Source organism: Canis aureus, chromosome 5 (genome assembly GCF_053574225.1).
Source record: "Canis aureus isolate CA01 chromosome 5, VMU_Caureus_v.1.0, whole genome shotgun sequence".
In the NCBI taxonomy this organism is placed as follows: domain Eukaryota; kingdom Metazoa; phylum Chordata; class Mammalia; order Carnivora; family Canidae; genus Canis; species Canis aureus.
Window position 1 is genome coordinate 35992406 of NC_135615.1, and position 18148 is coordinate 36010553.

General features: G+C 45.9%; 1 protein-coding gene and 1 long non-coding RNA gene across 2 annotated transcripts in view; one reads left to right on the forward strand and one right to left on the reverse strand.

Moving 5' to 3' along the window:
• Positions 1 to 18148, reverse strand: part of NRG2 (neuregulin 2) — a 241148-nt gene that overhangs the window by 144472 nt on the left and 78528 nt on the right. The window lies entirely within an intron of this gene.
• Positions 9056 to 11959, forward strand: LOC144313396 (uncharacterized). The gene is made up of 3 exons (XR_013379055.1): positions 9056 to 9490; positions 10597 to 10740; positions 11456 to 11959. It is a non-coding gene; the product is annotated as an uncharacterized LOC144313396 (long non-coding RNA).

Below are 18148 nucleotides of genomic sequence, written 5' to 3' on the forward strand. Positions count from 1 at the left end.
TCTTGTGCAATGTTACAAATAAAATGGGGATTTGTTCAGCTTCAGCAGAAGCCCGAGGTGTTGAAGAAAGCTTTTTTAAAGTACAGATTGCCCCAATTTGGTTCTCTCATACACTGCTGGTATGAAATGGCACAACCATTACAGAAGGCAACCAGATAATATATACCTGAAGCCGTAAAAATGTTTCCACCCTCTGACCCAGCAATTCCACTTCTAGGAATTATCCTAAAGAAAACAGAGTTGCATACAAAGATTCATGCACAAGGTTGCTCTCCCAGTATTAGCTCCTGTAGTAAGAAATTGACACAATCAATGTCATAACAACCAAAAATTGATTAAATAAAATACATGACCTGCATAAGATGGCCTTCTATGTGTCCACCAAAAAAATCACATTTCCTAAGAACGGTTTGCCATCTACTCTGATATGATCCTGATTTGGTCTCTAGGTGGTGTGGAAGGGGAGAGGTATGCAAATTAAAAATGGAGGAAGAAAATACACCTTAATCATAGTTATCTCTAGGTATTTGAGATGCTAGCAAATCTAAAGAGTCAAATCTAAGACAAATCTCTTTAGATTTGCTTCTGTATACTTTAATGCTGCTTCTAACTTGTTTTCAACAAACATCAATTACTATCTTAATAAGGAAAATGGATAGCCCCATTTGATAGGGGAATAAACAGAGTTACAGAGTCTCATCGCCTTAGGATCTTCAGTGAGTCAGAAGTGAAACCAAAAACGAAGACCGGGATTCTCAAAAGCTTTGCTTGTGTCACAAGGTACCAGCACGTGTGCAGTAGTAGCTTGAGGACAGCGGTTCTTAACTGGGGCAATTTTGCCCCCTGGGGACAGTTGGCTTGTCTGAAGACATTTTTGGTTGTCCTAACTGCAGGAGGAGGGGTGCTACTGCTGCTAAACGTCTTACAATGCACCACAGAGAACCCCCACAATGAAGAACTATTTGGCTCCAAAGGCCAGTGCCACTGTTGAAAACTCTGCGCTAAGAGGAGGGAACCACAGATTTATTCCCTCACTATTGCATCTTTAAAAAGCTCAGGTGGGGGACAGCCCTGGTGGCTCAGTGGGTTTAGCACCGGCTTCAGCCCAGGGCGTGATCCTAGAGATCTGGGATCGAGTCCCACATCAGGCTCCCTGCATGGAGCCTGCTTCTCCCTCTGCCTGTGTCTCTGCCTCTCTCTCTCTCTCTCTCTGTGTGTCTCTATGAATAAATAAATAATATGTTTTTTAAATTTTTTTTAAATATAAGAAGCTCAGGTGACTGAAAACTACATCAGGAACCTCCAACTTGTTTCCCATCCTAGGCGAGCGGTAGCGCCTTCTGCTTCCAACGGGATTTGACTTGGCAGTTAACAGGCCCTGGAGCGCACAGCACCAATGACATTATTACTAATATTAAGCAACCTTCCACTCCCAGCCAGAGAAAAATAAATTGTATTTTACTCCAGAGCCACAACGAACGCCAGTGGGACATAGCTTGGGATCAAGAACTCAAACGGAGGAGATGAGCCCAGGGAAGAAGGCAGGAGTGCAAGTGGCACACTGTGATCACGAGGCTGCCAGAGCGAGCAGTGGGGGCCTATGTGCGTGTCATTCCTCTGCGTCTTCACTCCCGGCACCTCAAGAGTCCCAACTGACCATGCCAGACTCAGCTTCCAAGTATCTTTAGAGTAATAGGAAAGGAGAGAGTCCCACCCAAACCCTGAAAGAGACTCTTCCCCCTTTTGGAAACTGTCCTCCTTCAAAGAGGCCATCTGCTTGGACCTATTCACGAGTTTCCAGGGAAGAGGAATGTGATGCCAGCATTTTCTTCCCTGTGACCTCGGGCCCAACTTAGCAACTCATAAGGACTCAAGAGCTTGGAGGAATCTCAACCAAACTCTGTCCTTTATAGATCAAGAAACCAAGTCCCAAAGAAGCTAAGTATCAGGTCCAAGTCACACAGCTATAACAGAGCCAATACCTGAACCCAGATCTCCCATCCCTCTAGTCCTTCCTTTTTTCTAGTTACCAGGAAGTCCACTGCTGTAGGACAATAGTCTCATCAGAGGATGTTGTTACTCTCTAGTGACATCTCACATGAGAACTGGTGTGGAGGGATCCACACAGGAATGTGGACACAATGGGCAGACGATCTGTGTCTCCCATCTGGCTGCAGCCAGTGAGGACATGCTCAGAGTCTAGCCAGAAGATGTGTGAGGAAATTAGAGACGTGTCCCACAACAAGTATGACTCTCTAGTGGTGCTACTGCCATATCCTTCAAGGAGCCTAGTGAACCTGATTTCAGCAGAAACAAAAGGGCTCTGGTCCCACTGGCATTGCTACAGGCCCCTTTCACTGCAGAGTGTACCACTTGACTGTTTGCTGTACCTATTCAATAAATATTTACTGAGCACCTATGATATGTCAGAAACTGAGCTAGGCACATACTATTTAGGTCTGATCTAGTCTCTGCCAGGTCCAGCCCTGTTATAGGTCAACCCTACTCAAGGATTGCTTTGAGATCCCTTACTCCTCAGCACCCCAGGGTTCCCTCTGGTAAGCTCATCTTTACTTGAACTACCTTTAGAGAATCTAAGTTTGGTTTGTGACCAAGGAAGCACAACCAAATGAGATTTATATATACTGCAATAAATTCCAGATGGGTCAGCACTCAATACCAAATTAAAACCTACAAAGAAAAAGAAGAGCCTATGGACCCCAGCAGCAGGGGGAAAATAATCTTCTGACAAATGATAGGATCAGAGACAAGAACAACAGACTCAAAAAAATAAAAGCATGAGGACAGGAAGAGTATGGTAATATGATTAGGATATGGGATCTGCAGGCAGACAGGCCTGCCTGTACTTCTAACTAGCTGTGTGGCTTTCAGGGGAGTCACTAACATCTCTGAGTCTCACTTCCCTATGTAGGGGAAATATAGGATATAAACATAAGATAATAGCAATAGTACAACTTCCTAGGATTGTGGTGAGGATTGAATGAGATAATGTGTTCCAAACAATTACAGAGCCCTGGTACATATTTGGTAACAATTCTCTCTGGCACTTAGGAGCCACGAAAAGCTCACCCTCCAATCTGATCCTACTCTATCCCCAGAAGATGCTAGCAAAATGGCACACAAACTTCCTGATGCTGCAGAGTTCACTGCAGTGTGCAGTAACACCACTGTGTTGCTCCACTCACTCAGGCACCAGGAACCCTGCTGGAGCCAAATGCTAACTGTGAGCCCAGGGCTATCTTGGGGTGACACTAAGTGGCCCAGGAGTACTGGGAGGCTGTTCCAGAATGTGGTAAGGTGGGGATGAAAGGCCTTCCCAAACCAACAGAAGTGGAAGCTCAACAGTCCTCTGATACTATGAGGGCTCACCCATCATTGAAGACCCACAGAGAAACCAGCAGCATCCTGGGCTGCCACTGCTGCGGGGGTGTGGATGCACGTGGAGTCTCTCATCTGCCCTGCCTCACAGTGACAATGTCCCAAATCCGAACCTGATCACTTCTGCCTGGAAAGAGGCTGAAGGCTCTTCAGGAGTAGAACCTTGTACTCTGTATTCCCCCAAACTCTCTGATGTCCTATACACAGGAAGCGCTTCAAAAAAATTGCTTCCAGGGACGCCTGGGTGGCTCAGTGGTCGAGCGTGTGCCTTCGGCTCAGGGCATGATCCCAGGATGCTGGGATCAAGTCCCGCATTGGGCTCCCTGCAGGGAGCCTGCTTCCCCCTCTGCCTATGTCTCTGCTTCTCTCTCTGTGTCTCTCATGAATAAATAAATAACATTTTTTTAAATGGCTTCCAACTAAATATTTTTTTACTGTCAGCAACAGAACTGGGCATGTGTACCTTAGTTCACATCCCTGTCCCATCTGCAAGGAACAGCATCTTACTCGTGCTGGATTATGTACCTTCACTTCCAGCCAGGACCCTCTATGATCCAAGTGGAGAACTTCAAAAGCTTCTGATCCATCCTTGCTCTCCTAGGAAATCCTCCAAGACTTGTTCCTAATTGGTTAAATATCCTTTGAATCTGCTCTCCTTCTCAATGCCTACTGCCATTAACTTGATTCAGGCCCTCTTCTTCATCCACTGGAGGGCGCCCTGTCACCCACCGCTCCCACTCCCAAAGGTCCCCACTCAGCTGGAGACCAAAACTAATTAGGTCGCTCTCCTACATAAAAGCCTTCAAGGGATTTTCTCCTGGTATGAGGAGTAAAGACCAAACTTCTCAGCACAGTACCAAGACCCTTTCCGATGGGTCTTCACGGAGCTAACTTCCACCACTTTGGACACTTCATGTACTGCATGCCTACATGTCATTGCCGGTGTCACTCCCTCTTCCTGAAAATTCTTCTGTGCCATCTTTTCCTAGTTGTTCCTCATCTGTCTCTCTGGAAACTCCTTAGCCCTCCTTGAGGCTTATGACTGCAGCACCTGAGCTGGCCCCCAATGCTGCTGCCTCCTAATGTTGCTGCCCTATGCAACATCTCCCCTGGAGTGAGGGCTGGACCTAGAGACTCGGTTCTACCAAATGGAATATAGTGAAAGGGATGATACGTGAATTCTGTAGTTGGGTCATAAAAAGACTGACTTGAAGCTTGCCTGCTGTCTAGTGCTCTCTCCCTTGCTTGCTCTGAAGGAAGTCAGGTGCCATGTCATGATGCCACCCATGTAGCAAGGAACTGATGTCTGTAGCCTGTAGCCAGTAAGGGAGGACCTGATGGCCTGAAGCCTACTGATGGCCAGGTGAGTGAGCCTGAAAGCCTCCCGTTCTGTCTTGAGATGACTGTAGCCCTAGCTGCCACCTTAACTGTAGTCTTGTAAAATTCCTAGGTCTGAAAATTTAGCCAAGTCACATCTGGATTCCTGACCCACAGAAACTGCGAGAAAATAGATGTTTGTTGCTATAAGCCACTAAGTTTCAGGGTAATTTGTTTTGCAGCCATAGACAGCTCACACAAGGGCCCCAGTCGAATGTCCCTCATCTACTAAGCGGTCCTCAACACTGTCTTCTATCCCCCCGTCCATCGACACCTCTCTCACTGCTCATGGGATAAAGCGTAACTCCTTAATACTGCCCCAAGGCCCAGCACGATGACCCCACTCACCTCACCTTAAGCTCCTCTAGCACCACTGTGTGTGGCACCTGCAATAAGATGTTCTTCCAGTTACTCTAGCACGCCCCAGCCTTGTGTTTATCCCTTTGCACATATCATTCCCCCTTTCTGGAGTACTTCTTCCTCTCTTTACCTTCCATTTGTTCTTAAAAGTCCCCACATAAATGTCTTTGCTCCAGGAAGACTTTGCAGCCCCCGGGGCTGGGCTCAGGTGTCCTCCATCTGTGCTGCCCTCCCCTGCACTTTTCCCATCACAGCACTTACCACATTATGCTGTCAATGCTTTTGACTTGCTTATCTCCTGGGTTCAAATGCACATTCTTTGAGGGCAGGACACATGTCTGTTATTCATATGTGTAATATACTAGTCCAATCTTAACTTCTAGAAATGTCATTACACTTATCAAGTGATTCCTGCCAGTATCTTGGCTTCTCGGTTCCTTTCATTCTTTCTCTCTAGCAATCTTGTGCTCCACTCTTCTCTAGCCACTGACTCATTCACCCACTGTAGTCCTTGTCATCACTAGAAATTGCAACCTCTCCATGATCGTGAATGTAAACATCCCACTCTCCAATCACTTTCCAGCTCAGTCCCTCTAGGGTTGGGACCCCAACAATTCTTTTATCTAGTCGATTGATGCAACCATCTTTCCTGGGTCCTCATAGTGAATATTGTGTCCCTCTTCCCTTCCTTCCCACCTTACACTCAAAATCAATCTTTATAATAATTCCTTTTCTTCACTTTGTTAAACCACAATCTTAGTTAGATCCAACCCAGTATTTGCATTCAGGCAATTGAATGCACCTGAAGAAAAGCCCACAAACACACAGACTGATCTCACTTTAAATTCATGACCATGATCCAAAGATGGGCCCTTCCAGGGATGCCTGGGTGGCTCAGTCAGTTAAGTGTCTGCCTTTGGCTCAGGTCATGATCCCAGGATCCTGGGATTGAGCCCCAAGCCCCGGCTCCCTGCTCTGTGGGGAAACTGCTTCTCCTTCTCCTGCTCCCCCTGCTTGTGCTCTCTATCAAATAAATAAATAAAATCTAAAAAAAAAAAAAAAAGTGTGCCCTGACAATGATACTTTTATTCCCTAGTTTACTCTATTCACTCACCTAGTTAACTACTTTACACCTTCTTCCTCCTCAAACCTCTAACATTCCTACCCCAATCTCTCAGCCAATGACTTTGTTTCCTCCTTCACTGAGAAAATGAGCAATGAGTTTTCATAGACTCAACACATTTATGCACCTATCAGCATCTGTACACATAATCCTGCCTGCATTCTCATTACTAAGATGAACTATCCATGGTGCCAGAGCCAACCCCTCTGCTTGTACTCCAGATCTCACCACTCCCCTACTCTAGGAAATCAGTCCAACAATCTCCACTTGCCCTCCTACATCAGTAACTTCCCCTTCTCAACTGGATCATTCCCACCAGCACAGAAACATGATATGAATTCTCTCATCTTAAAAAAAAAATTATAACAGACTGTCAGTTTGGGAAGATGAAGAAGTTCTGGAAATGGATGGTGATAACAGTTGCCCAAAAATGTGAATGTACTTAGTGCCACTGAATTATATGCTTTTTAATTGGTAAAATAGTAAATTTTATGTATATTTTACCATAATAAAAAAATAAAATTAAAACCCTCCTGATTCCATTTCTTCTATTAGCTTCCAACCTCTCCTCATCCCCTCCTTTGCTACCACAATACACAGAGAAACCACTATCTCCTTCCTAGATGTTTGCAGTGACCTCCTAACTGGTTTCTCTGTTTTCTCCCTTGCTCCCAAAAGTCTATTCTCAACATGGGAGACTCTGTGATTCCTTTCAAATGTGCATCAGATCAAATAGATTCTGTACTCAAAACCCTCCAGTGGATCTGGTTTTCACAAAAAGAAAATCCCAAATCTTCACAGTGGCCTACAAGTCCCTGCATGATCTGGCACCCATTGCCTCTCTAAACTGAGCTCATTCCACTCCAGATATAAGGACGTTTTTGCTGTTCCCTGGACTTGCCAGGCATGCTTCCACCCTAGATCAAATTCCCTCTGCCTGATATTTCTTTCACCAAGATATCCATAAGGCTAACTCCCTCGCCTCCTGCAAGTCTCCACTCTATCGTCACTTTTGTAAGTTAGGGCTACCATATCCACCCTAGTTAAAACTGCAACCCACCCATGCACTCTCTTTACTCCTTTCCATTCATTTTTTTTCTTTTTATGGTATTTATCCTATTCAAAACACTAATTTACTTATTTATTATGTATAGTCTATATTATTGGTCTCTCCCCATTAGAAAGTAAATTCCATGAAGGCAAAGATTTTTGTTGCTCAATATTCCGATCACCTGGAAGGAGTTCTGATCTACAGGAAGAACTCAAATAATGCTGAATGAGTGAAGAGGCCTATTATAATGCCTAGCACATGATAAATGCCTACTAAATATTGTATGAACGAGTGAATGAAGAAATGAGTGGTCTATCACTAAGCTATGAGCTTCCCATGGGCAGAGATGTGACTTCCTCATCTCCATGTCCTCCATTCCCAGGGTAGTCACGGAGATTTAATGGTTAAGTAGAAGGGGGAAAAGATAAAGAAAAAAACTGAAGATGAGTGAGGGGACACTGGAAATGTGAGGTGCCAGCATTCTATAGTTTATATTCTAAATATCCTGTTTCCTGCACAGCCACTCCCAGCCTGGAGTCTTCCATTTCTAGATCTTACAGGATGGAATTCTGAGTGAGAAGGACATAAACCCGACGGAGGAAGGACGCCTTACTGAAGAAGCCCTTCCCTGTATGCTTCAACGAAGGCTTCACCCTCAGACCACACAGGTGGAGTTCTCAGGCAGGTGCACAGTGAGCCCACAAGGAACAGACACAATCCAGGCTCCCAGAAGCTTTAGCTCCAATGTCAGGCTTCCAGTCCTCAAATTCTGATAACCTAGAAACTGGAAAATCAAGTTACTTCAACAAACACATCCCTTGTGTTTCTCCTTTCAGGGCTCCACATCTCACCAGGTAAGGCTGGCGTTGGCTTAGATGCCTTTGCAGCCCATCACTCATTGCTAACCCTGGAGGGGAGGGGAGGCCAATGGCTCCTGAAGCCACAGCTGTGGGATAGGCCGCTCCCACCTGCCACCCTCACTCACAGTGGGGAGGAAGCAACTCACCTTCCTGACTCCAGAGCCTTGCTCAGAACTGGAGAACGTAGAGCCTGTCACCTGTATGAGAGGCAGGGAGGGGGTGGTGCAGAAGAGAGCAAGTGCCAACCTGGAAGTCAGGCAGGAGTTTGAACTCTTACTACCTCATTCTCTGACCTTGAGTAAGTGGCTTCCCTCTCTGAGCCTTCATCTTCTCGTATTTAAAACTAAAACTCTGGGGATCCCTGGGTGGCGCAGCGGTTTGGTGCCTGCCTTTGGCCCAGGGCGCGATCCTGGAGACCCGGGATCGAATCCCACATCGGGCTCCCGGTGCATGGAGCCTGCTTCTCCCTCTGCCTGTGTCTCTGCCTCTCTCTCTCTCTCTCTGTGACTATCATGAATAAATAAATAAAAATCTTTAAAAAAAAAAATAAAAAATAAAAAAAATAAAACTAAAATTCTGAACCAGATAAGCTAGCGACGTGATTCTTCGAAAACTCAACTATTATTGACTTCTCGAACTTGACAGTTTGGGAGGACAACCTTGTCTGCATACACCTCCCTGCAAACTCATCTCAATCCCCTCTTCCCCAGCTCAACTGTAATTCATTCATAAGGAACAATCCTCGTGCCCCCTATGTGTCAGGCACTGTGCTAGGACTGTTTGTGACACACACAGTCTCTGCTCTCAGAAGTTTGTGGTCTAGCAGGGAGCTAGATAGCCAATGTCAAACAATGTCCTGTTTATTACCCCGAATAAGTACTAGAAAGATAAGGAAATGATGGTGGCACAGTGTGAGCAGATGTAGCATATACCTGTCGCCTAGTCTGGAGTTTCAGAAAGCCTTCTGGAAGGAAGTAACATCTCAGCAGAGTGCAGAAGGATGGAAGGAAGGGCATTTCAGAGACAGGAATGAACACATACAAATGCCCTGAGGCAGGAGCCCTGTCTCATCAAAGCCAGTGTGACCCAAGCACCCAGTGAAGAACATGAGGTGGAGATGATATTGGCGATGTCGACACCGATGAGACCACACAGGGCCTGCAGGACATGAGAGGGATGCGCTGGTAGTATGTGTTAAGGTTAAAGAAAGAGATTGGAGCAGAGTAGGGGTGGCCCAGTGAAATCTGACCAGACGTGTGTTTTTAAAAGCCCACGATGTGAAGAATGACTCTAAGGAGCACAAATCGCTAAAAAAAACAGGTGAAAGCCAATCAGTATCTGACATGGGTGCTGTCACTGAAGAAAGAGATTCAAGAGAGATTTAGGGGGAAAAGTAACAAGATGATGCACTGCAGGGGTGGGTGGAGGGGTGTTGTTCAGGCAGAAAGAAGAAAGTAACAAAGTACAACCAACGTGGTTAAGCCAGGGGACCCTGTTAGAGGTGTGGGAAGTGGGTGAGATTATTAGTTCAGTCTGGGACAGGCTGAGTGTTCAGGGACTTGGGAGTTCACTCTGATGGAGGGGGAAGGGAGGAGGACGTCAAACAGGGGCCAGCAGGGGTGGTGTAAGAGGGATGAGGGGTACAAACAGTTCTTCCAGAAGTCTGGCTGGAGTGAGCACAGAAAGCCGGATGGGAGCTACAGATGGGAGAGATGTCGGTGCATGGACATGTAGAGAGACAAAGACAGGGAAGAGACAGTCGCAGTGTGCGGATCCAGGAAGGTGGGAGGGATGGACCACAGGGTGGGGCAGGCCTTGCACAAGGGCAGCTCCTCTGCATCAGTGGGGAGGAGGTGAGAATGAGCGAGCACGCCAGTCCGTTTTTGTTCATCGGACCTAAAGTCAGCCCTGCTAATGCTTTCCCAAGCCAACCCCCAAAGTTATAGGGTCATGGGTTGCTAGTGAGCAATGTAGACCCCAGGAAGCCAACAACCTCTGTAGGTCCCATTTTGGCACCCGGTACAAGACACATGCCCTTCCTCCGCCCTGGGCTCGAGTCAGAACGAGGCCACACGGGAGCTGCTTGCAGCCCAGCCGCCTTCAGGAGATGCCCAGGGCTCCTGGGGAGACAGCCCCCAGGGAACCAGGCCCAATCTGGGGAAATGACTGCAGATGGCAATGGAGTAGAAGAGAAGTCACAAAGCACCAGCACACAGACAGAGGGTCAGGTGGGAGTGTGGGGAGGGAGAAACAGCCCCACTTGTTCCCACAGGTAACTTTGGAAGGAGGCAGAGGCTGCCTAATAGACCGAGCTCTTATTTTACATGCAACTGTCTAGGGCATGATGCCTCCCCCGTGCACCTGACCTCCAGTTCCCCAAACTGGATTCTGGGCCAATTTCTCCATTTTGCTGTCTTTAACTACAGCTCTGACTCTGGGACCAGAATTCAGTAAGCATCTCTTAGTGCAAAGTGTACAAACAGCACAAGGACACAAAGATTTAAGAGGACAAGTGCTTGCCAAGGTCACAGGAAGCAGAAGACCAAAACACAGAAGCTGCCAAATCCCAGGTCAGCACTTGACCTCGGCAGATCCAAACCCACCCCTCCCCCACCCCCCACCCACCCTCAAGGTTTGCTCTCTTTTCAATCCTTTGAGGCACTCCTTCCCTGGACCCGAGAAGCTACTCACTGACGGTGCCAGCACTTCTAACAAAAGCCCATCCCTTAGGGAAAAATCAACAGAAAAGCTTAATTCCTAATGAAGAACTGTACAAGGAACCTATTTAGAATGTTCCTCCTGGGTCCCTGTCGCCCACAGTCCCCAAAGCACTGGGGAAGACAGGGAGAAGAAAAGGCAGGGAACCACGGGGAAGTGATAGCTGACACTTAGCAGACAGCCTATAATAAGCAAATGACATAATAGAAATAAACACAGCTTTGGGGAGAGGCGCTGCAAGTGCTGGCCTAGCAGGCCGAGGGGCTCCAGGGAGGCACGCTGGGCTAGAAACCCTGTTATTTCTAGGGCACCAGGAGGCATCTGACCTGAATCAGGAGGCTCTGGAAGCAGAGGCCAGAGGGCCAATCAGAGGCTGAGCCATGGGAGAGCTCCAGCCAAGAGCCAGGGTCACCAGCCCATTCCCAGAATTGAGCAGGGAAAAAACCCCACAGAACTCTTCAAAGAACCCTGTCCAGTCATCTCTTGCATCTCCACATTAGCCAGAAGGGAATGTCTAGGTAATCAGTAAGTGCAAGTAATCCCCTTATTGCCACTCTTTGTTTTCAGACTGGTCCTGCCTGGAAAGCATGGCTTCAGATTAGTTCCATCACTTCTAGCCAGTGTGGCCAGCTTGGAACTCACTGAATTGTTGAGACTCAGGTTCCTGGATGTAACATCTGGAAGAGAAGGCCACCTTCCTAGGCTGTTGTGAGAATCAAATGAAGTAATGTCTGTAAGAGTACGTGCTCACCAAATGTCAGCGCCACTTTCTTACCCATCTTTACCTCTGACCATTTACATGTGGAACTACAAGGTCTGCATTCCCTGAGCACAAGGCAGACAACAAGAGGGGCAGTGGCTCAGGAGTCTCCTTGCCATTCAATTGAAAGGAAAAAAGCCCTTCCCTAAATCGTCAATAAAGACACTGAAACAGGGGCACCTGGGTGGCTCAGTGGTTGAGCATCTGCCTTCAGCTCAGTGCGTGATTCCAGGGTCGTGGGATCGAGTCCCGAGTCAGGCTCCCTGTGGGGAGCCTGCTTCTCCCTCTGCCTATATGTCCCTGCCTCTCTCTGTGTGTCTTCCATGAATAAACAAATAAATAAAATCTTTAAAAAACAAAACAAAAACCGCTGAAACAACAAGAATTGGTACTAAGAAAGAGCTCTGAATTTGCAGTTGAATCTGAAGATCTTTCCAAAGGTAAAAGAAAACAAGAACAGATTCATTCTGAAGAGAGAAGCTCCAAGGAGGGTGTAGTGGTTGTCCCAGCGCTGGAAAGGTTTATGTTAGGGGTTTGCAGGATACAGACAGGAGGTCCAGCTCCTCACCTTCTAATGCACCAGAGCCCAATACAGTCAAACCCAGGGTAATAGAAACTATCCCATTAACCAAAATGCATCTTGCCTTCCACTTTTGAAAAGCCAGGAAATCAATGACAAAATGGTCATCAGAGATTTTTTTTTTCCCCAATCAAGAAACAGGATGCATCCCAAGATCAGGGCAGATACATTCCTGTTTACAGAGGTCGGTGCCATTATAAAGGATAACCATGACACAAGGCAAGACGTTCAAGGGCAGACTAAGCCCTACAAGCGCTGAGGCAGCAAAATGCCCCCATGCATTTCAGCAAGATCTTCTCTGGCAAAGGTTGAGATAAAATAGCTTTTCATGTAGGAAGAAAGAAGAGAGTTTTGTATATGTGACTTGCCTGGTTCCAAGAAAAGAGTTAGCTGATTTCATCATATCTACCATGCCATCAACTGTCGGGCACGGCCCGATTTGAGATGTTCGTGTTCAGGGTAGGGAAAGTGCTTCACACAGCCAATGGGTCTGCCTAGGGAAATACTCGGTGCCATGAGTCAAACTCCCACTCCGTGGCCCTGCCCTAGAAGTCCTTGGCAGAAGGAGTATGAAGAGGTTATGCAAAAGGCACTCTCAGGACATTAATCTTTAAGACTGAGCAAACTGGCTAGTAGTTGTAATAATAACAGCACATTCTGATAGAGCACTTTGCAATCTCAAAGCGCTTTCACAGACATTATTTATACCTTTGTTAGGAAAGAAAAGCAAATACCATTAACCCTATTTCCCAGTGAAGGAGAAAGGCTCACAAAGGTCAGTTGTCCCAAGGTCACAGGGCTAGTAAGTGACAAATTGGGAGTTTAAAGCGTTATCTCTCTCCTACCACTGTGCTGTTTTACGAGATGAAGTATGAGATTAGGATCATTCCAGCATGTCCACTGAAGAAGTTCACAAGTAATGCCTGGCCTCTGTATTCTTAAGTTCTATCCCTACCTACTCAACACTGTTTTCCTTAGAATGATCCTTAAAGGCCTAAAGGGCTATGGAGTACTGGAACACACCATGCTCTGCCAGTCTTCTGGAAGTAACTGCCCTTGACATCAGAGAGAGCAATCTCAACCACAAAGGTTTCATACCACATAGGGAACCCAGGGTTCCCTGAAATATCACCTCTGCACCCGTAACATGCATATGGTGTCATATCTTAATTCCTTCTTCAGTCCAGGCAGAAGGGGCCTAGGAGTCCAGTCTATATCTACTTAGGGAACAGTGACAATGAGAAATTCACTTACTCCAGGTGGTGAAAGACCTCTGAAGAGCAGAGGCAGAAAGCCAGAAATGGTCTTCCACTCAAATCTAGGAGACAAACCACCACAGCCAGCAAGCCACCAGGCCTTAGTTTAGAAAATACTGGGCTCATCCCAAAAGAAGACAGACTAGCTTACATATCAGCATGCATAAAACAAAAAGGCTCCATCCTCAGCTCTCAGCTTCCCTCCAGGAGTCCTCTGCCCTCATAGCATCAGCTACCCCCTCCTCATTCGTATGCTGTGGACTTGTAATTCTACATCATGATTATGCTCCTCTCATGGGCTCCAGCCGTCTCTTCAGGGAGCAAGCCCCCTCTCCCTGCTGTCCAATTCTACACTGTAGTCTCACTAAAACCACTCCCCATTCCAACGCAAACATTTACTGAGGTAGAAACGGTGCCCTGTGTTGGTCCCAAAATATGTTTTGAACTTTCTTCCATCATGTTATTCAAGCTTTTCTCTCTATATAGAATGACCCTTTCTCCTACCACCAACTATCAAAGTCCAACTTGACCTATCTTTCAAGGTAGATCTACAATCCCATCTCCTTCCTATTCAGTCTTTTCTGATATCTCTAACCAGATATGTATGCATTTGTCCCCTGCTTCTTTATATATGATACCTTCTCATAGCACAAAATTTAGTGCCCCTTAACAATTGGACAATCACTCTTCACTCCCTAGACCTGTACTGGCTCCTTAATGTTATATCCATATCATGCCAATTATTACATTTCCTGAAAAGAGTTCTGCACAAAAGAAGCATTTAACAAATATTTGATGTCTTACGGCGTATTACAGTTTCTACATGGGTCTCCCATTAATAAGGGGGAGGCTAGAGTAAAGGCCTGGGTTCAGAATGCTGGCTCTGCCATTTATTGATAGCTTCCTGATGCTGGGCAAATTCTTTAACCTCTCCATGCTTGAGATTTCCCCTTTGTGATCAAGAGGATGATAACAAAGTATTTCTTTTATATGTTTATGATGAGAGCTGAATGAGTGAACATTATTATGAAGTGGTTAGTACAGTGCCAGGTTCCTAAGAAGTGTCACATAAGTGTTTGTTAAGTAAATAGAATAACAGCCAACTCGTCATTTTCCTACTTAAATTCACATTTCCTCACAACTTCTCCATTTCTGCTAATGGCATTATCCTTTTTCTCATCAGCTTTCCAAGATTCAACTTTGACCCCTTTCTCCGCTTCATGAGCCCTTTCCCAGCTGCTACCCAGTTCCTGATCAAATCTTACAGATTCTGGAAAGAAACAGCATACTTTCCCTGCCTCTTCACCTAGTTGCCATGGCTTCAAGGACTTTATAACTCCCTCCTTGATCTCTGAAACATATATCTCTCCCCAACTCCAGTCCACTCTGAATTGTGTATATAATGTATTTGCAAACATTCCTCTCTTCATATCATATCTCTGCACCAGTACCTACAATGAGGCCATATCACCTCCAGAACCAAGTCCATGCTCCTTGGCCTGTCTCTGGAGACCGTCTTTAATCTGGTCCTGCCCTGCTTTCCTAATCTTATCTCCCCTGTATCTCTACCCCAACCACACTAATCTCCTCATGGTCCTGTAAAGACATCTTGCTTGTCTCTACCTCTGCTCATATTGTTCTTCGGGCCTAGAAGCCTTTTTCTTATCCTCTTAAATCCCAAAAACCTATTCATTCTTCAAGACTAACCTCCAGTCCTAACTCTGTTCTGGAAAATTTCAGCCCCAACCGATCCTCCTCATCTCTGAATTCTACAGTCTATTTTCCTTTTTTGTAATTACTATATATCTTTTGCTTTACGTCGTGTGTTATTGGTTCATGTTGACCTGATATCCTCAACTAGACTATAAACCCTCAAGAGTAAGATACATGACTACCAGACCTTTCTAGCTTCCTTCAAAGAAAAGAACAATAAAGGAACTAAAGTACTATTAGCTATTAGCCAATATTTGATGACAGACTTACCTCTCCCTTTGTTTAGGAGGCAGGGAATGAATGAGAACGGGACCGTATACTCATCTAGCTGATTCTATATGCTCTGTTCACAGATGGTGTGGCAATCCTACCTGGGGGATCTGCTATAGCCAAAAAGCCTGTTCTCTCTGTTGACAAACGCCAACAATCACTGTAATCTAGGCTGCCATATGGTTCACCCAGTTCTGTAGCAAAATCGGTTTCTCAGGGATACGGAGAGACCAAGCAGGCCAACTCTCCTATCTGTGGAATGGAGGGAGGTCACCTTGAACTCGCCCTACCAAAAACAGGCAGGCAGAGTCTCCAAGGACAAGCCAAAGGTCAAGCAGATGCAATCCCATGTGCCCTGAGGCACCTGCCAACTGCCATCTACCCCTCCCCTGGAATCCAGTGACCTGGGCCCAATGAGTCTCTTTTCTCAAGACCCTTGAGACTTCTTAGAGGAATCCACAGCTGGGCAATGGCAGAGAGGAGGCTACACTGCCCTCCCTGCAGGGAAAGACCTGTCCAAAATCAGAGTTTAACTTCCATTTTCACAGCATCTGGTCCTGAGGGCCATTAGCAGTAAAACATCTTTATCAACGAGCCAGCTGTCCTAACGTAGGAGGGGCACTCCCCATTTTCTGATCAACTATTTATCATTTTCCCCATTTTACTTCCTTTGTGGATTTCAAAGGCAGGAAGCCGTCGGGCCCCCATCATCTTCCTAAATTGCCCCAACCTCTCCCATCTAATTATCACAATCACAAACTCATGGACGTTTGTAATACTCGGAAGTCCAGCTTCAAGAGTGAAATTCAGCATTCCAGACGTCCAGATTGTTCCTCAGTCTGGGATTTTATTAAAATGTTCACAGAAAAGCTATAAACCCATGCAGGCTCTATTTTGATGCCATGCCACTTACCTAGTTGGCTTGTAACACTCTCTCCTCCCCAATTCTCATGACTGAAGAAGAAACAAGCATTTGTCAGCTCAAAACAAAGCTCAGGGTGTGAGTACAGGCTGCATAAGGCCATACAGAAAGCAGTGGGCCGAGACTGGGCATGGAGAAGACTGATTTCCAGGAAGGGCTCTCGTCATTGAGAAGCAAAACAACCATCAGAAACCTGACAATGTCTGAAAAGTCTCCTCTTCTTGACTAGGACTTGGCCCAGACTCCTCCTGGCCACCTAAAAGAAGTTCCTGTCACTTCTGACTGCCTGATTTCAATTGTAATTCTGCCACTCACTTGCTACCAATCATGATGTCTACATCCAAATACCCTAGAGGCCTGCACTCATCTGTGGCAACGCAGAAAGCTCTGAGTATCAAGAGGATCCTGGATAAATTACTTGCAATGAATAAGACTTTTCTTAACTTTGGCTGGTTTTGAACTGGCTCTCCAGCTGTGATCCCTGGGAATGGCACATGTAGGTACCTGAGAGTCACAGAGGAGGAAAAAAATCACTTCTTCACCCTTCTTCCCTCCAGTAGTATCTATTGAGATCTTCTAATATGCTAAGTACCATGACGTACACCAGTGTACAAAACAGCTCAATTCTCAGGACGCCTGGGTGATTCAGTGGTTGAGCGTCTGCCTTTGGCTCAGGTCATGATCCCGGGGTCCTGGGATTGAGTCCCACATCGGGCTCCTCACAGGGAGCCTGTTTGTCCCTCTGCCTGTATCTCTGCCTTTCTCTCTGTGTCTCTCATGAATAAATAAAATCTTTAAAAAAAAAAGAAAAAGAGGGATCCCTGGGTGGCGCAGCGGTTTGGTGCCTGCCTTTGGCCCAGGGCGTGATCCTGGAGACCCGGGATCGAATCCCACATCGGGCTCCCAGTGCATGGAGCCTGCTTCTCCCTCTGCCTATGTCTCTGCCTCTCTCTCTCTCTCTGTGTGACTATCATAAATAAATAAATAAATAAATTTTAAAAATTATTGAAAAAAAGAAAAAAGAAAAAAAAGAAGAAAACCAGCTCAATTCTCCTAACCCTGACTCATCTTAGGTGCTTAGTAATTAGTACCCTGAATAGTCAAGGTATTCCCCTCAGAGGCTAATAAAATACAGTCTCTAGTCCACACATGAGAGATTTGGTTTTTCTTGTTATAAACAGTAGCAGCAATAATAGTGAAGAGTCTGGTATAGCACTCTGTAACTAAACCGACCCCCTATTTTCATCTAAAATAGCTGCCTCAATTTACCATTTTCATATATTCCTGCTAACATGTAATACACCTAAGCCAATCTCCTTCCATGAACTAGATGCTTAGTCTAATGGCCGGCTCTAATCCTAAAGTAAAAGTCCTTTTCTCTACAGGTCATCTAGCAGTCGTTAGCCATCTAACTTTACAAAGGCACAAAAAAATAAGTCTGATACACCCTTTGCTGCAGTTCTGTCTTACACACAGGAAGCTCATAGTCTAGAGACCACAGACACATATGCCTGCTTCCCTCTCTAATGAGGCTAAATGATAGAATAGACTGCTACGATTACAGAAGGGCTATGAACTGCTACAGAAACATAAAGGAAGCCGTGATTCATTCAGACTGAGGGGATCAGAAAAGGCTTTGAGAAGTGGGATCTGAGCTGAACTCTGAAGGACGAGGAGGCTAGCAGCTGAGAAAGAAAGGAAAAGCATACCAAGCCAAGGAAACAGAATGCACAAAAGCACTAAGGAGGAAAAAAGGCAA